A 3215-nucleotide genomic window follows, 5' to 3' on the forward strand; every position below is an offset into this window, starting at 1 on the left:
CATAATGCCTAAACTCGTTCTTCCAGTCTCGCTCCTTACAATATAGTTCGACGTATTTTTTGTCAACCCTAGAATCCACTACATACCTCTCCTGTATCCTTTTTACGTCCTTCCTAAACTTGCGTCCACATATTTCCACTTCGTAAAATAAGACACTCATCACTAGCAAATCAAACAATTTCATTCTCCTCACATAGTAATCTGCGAAAAACCTCTTTCCTAGCATCCACACCTGCCTCATCACTACATTTATAGACATTAATTTTAATTCTGGGATTATTTTCCCAATCTCATTTTCCCTTGCCCTCAAGTTGTGAACATTATTTGTGATATTCACTTTTACCTGCAAATAATTTGAAATACCGCCTCTATTTTTGATAGGCTTACAGCTAACTTTATATTTAGTATATCTAAATATTATAGGTAATAGGGAATATGTGTAATAGATAATAGGTCTACTTTAAACGACACCTGTAGCTCAGAAACAATTGTGATCAATTATTCTTTTATGTTTTAGCCCTGCCATTTCCGCAAATTTTGTATTCTTATCTCCTACATATAAAGGCTTCTATTTTATCCGCTTTATCCCTTCTAATTTCTTTATTCTTATACGGAGAAAAATGAGTTTTTAAATATATATGTTCAAAGGGTAAGATTTTACCGTATAACATGCAGATATTCATGCAAAAAATCTACTATGTTTTTGAGATGTTAGGTGTACAAATATTTTTATGTTAAACTAAAACACATTTAGATGTTAAAATGGCCTAAGCGCATGCGCATGGCGCATTACAATTTCACGACTTTTTTGTCGCTTCTATATCTTCCATATTACAATTACAGAATGTCACAATTTTTTAACATTGAAAAATAATCAAAATTAGCTACCATTAATTAAAATTGGATAACGACTTTTGTTTGTATACACGAGGGAAATGTGATTTTAAATTGCAGGTTATACCATTATATCGATAAAGTCAGGAAAATATACAGTTTAATATAATTAAAATTTAATTTTGAGATACATTTTAAAAGGAGTTGGAACTTTATATTTCTATGATTTATTTTGCTCAAATTATTGATTTTATTATTTGTTAAAGTTAAAAAAAAGTATATTGTTAAAATGATTAATGCAGCTAATGAAAGAACTAATAATATTAAAGACCTCAATGACAAAAATATTTAAAACATATGCATGATCAGAAGAATTAATAAAAAATATATGAGGTACATTCAATATAAATAAAACAATAATTAAAATATGTAAGACTACATCTTAAGTTGCACATTAATGAATCTTTTCACCTTTAAAATCTTAACAATTTAAGGTTTTAAAGCAGCGAGAAAAAAGCTTTCAAGATCTAGCAACAAATAAATGATTAAACTGCATGAATTTATATATGATGTTCGGTTCAAATAAAATAAATATATACATTATATTAAATAATATTAAATCCATTTTTTCATTTATCAGTCTTGTGATTGAATTTTTAACAAATTATTCCCTCAAACATTTTTATCACAATTACCATCACTATTTACAAATATTTCCTTCAAAACTTGAAATTATTGAGATTTTAAAGGTAAGGAAATGTTTTACCTTGCAACTTAAGTTCTAGTCTTACATATTTTAATTATTATTGTATTTATATTTGATATGAGTGATATATTTTTCCTAATTCTTCTAATCATGTACATGTTTCAAATATTTCTGTCAGTAAGCTATTAAATTATATTAATTTTTCTATTTGCTACATTGATAATTTCAACAATGAATAATTTTGTTTAACTACAACATATAATAAAATCAATGCTATCAGCCAAATAAATAATAGAAACATGAAGTTCGAACTGCTTTTAAAATGTATGTCTAAATTAAATTTTATTGATAATAATGCAATTAAATGAAAAACTCAGACCTACTTTTTGTGGCGCCATCTGTTGAATTAGTTTGACCCGAAATTTCCTCTACGGATCGTAAGAAAACTACTACGACATACACATACACGGTTGAGGCATGGGGACTTTTGATCAACATTTTACACCCTTTAAAGGTTTTTTGTTCATGGAAGAACATTAAAGTTTAATTTTAAATACACAAATAAGTTGTCAATTCCTTAAATTACTCGAAATAATTAAAGTCCTCAAATATTTACAGCCGTTATTTGACATAACTATACATGTAATATCTCGGATATTTCATTTAAACATTCTGGATGTTCCAGAGTAACATCTTACTTTTTAATATTTACAGATGCTAACTTAAAACATCTAGATTGTTATACTATAGTTAAACGTAAAATACGTTAACTTCGAAAAGCTGGATTTTACGTTTGAACATCCATTTTTTTCCGTGTAATTAACCTCTCGGTCATTTCCCCCTTAAAGTCTGAAAGATAAGGACATTATTTAAACGGTGCGGGGTGACCTTGCTGGATTCCACCCTGCACTCTCCTGGTTTGTATGAGTTTGGACATTTGATACATTCCTACGTATGTTACAGAACTTCGCGATGTATCCATACTGCTATAATGTTTGTATTGTATCGGATTATAATGTCTGTGATTTGATTATTTATTTTCCTTATTTCAATAACTTCAACAGCATTAAGCTCTAGGTTTTATCATTCTTTTTTTACATACATCCGTTTAAGTCGCCGTGGACCCATTCGGACAATAATAACTGAAGTCCTTCGTCTTTTGGAGCACGTGTGTGGCTTATACTTTCCTATAATATTAAACAGAATCGATGCCAGCCAATGCGATTTAATTATTTTTCAAACAAAAATGCAATTGGTACACTTTACTTGAATTCATTGAAATGTGAGTTTTCCAAAAGGCCAATCTATATATCCCACTCAACTCGTTATTACCGAGTTGTGGCCTTATTGTTGCCACTTGATGATTTATCCTTCTCAGATATTTCGTTCTCCATCAGGCAATTTGAACGAATTCAACCAGTTTAGACCATTTACAGAATTACGAGGAATTCAAGAAATTTATGACATTTAGCAAGTTCCGAGGAGTCTAAGGAATTTATATAATTTAGGGAATTTGGTTGAATTTAAGGAATTCAGAGAATTAGAGATATCATGAAATTTAAGGCGTTCAGAAAACTATTACACCATTAAGCCATTTCCCTTTCGGGGTAGGCGTGACTCACTCGGCAGGGGAAAGGAGTAGTGTGTGGATGGGATAGAGATTTTTCAGATTGAT

Source organism: Belonocnema kinseyi, chromosome 1 (assembly GCF_010883055.1).
Source record: "Belonocnema kinseyi isolate 2016_QV_RU_SX_M_011 chromosome 1, B_treatae_v1, whole genome shotgun sequence".
NCBI classification, from domain to species: Eukaryota; Metazoa; Arthropoda; class Insecta; order Hymenoptera; family Cynipidae; genus Belonocnema; species Belonocnema kinseyi.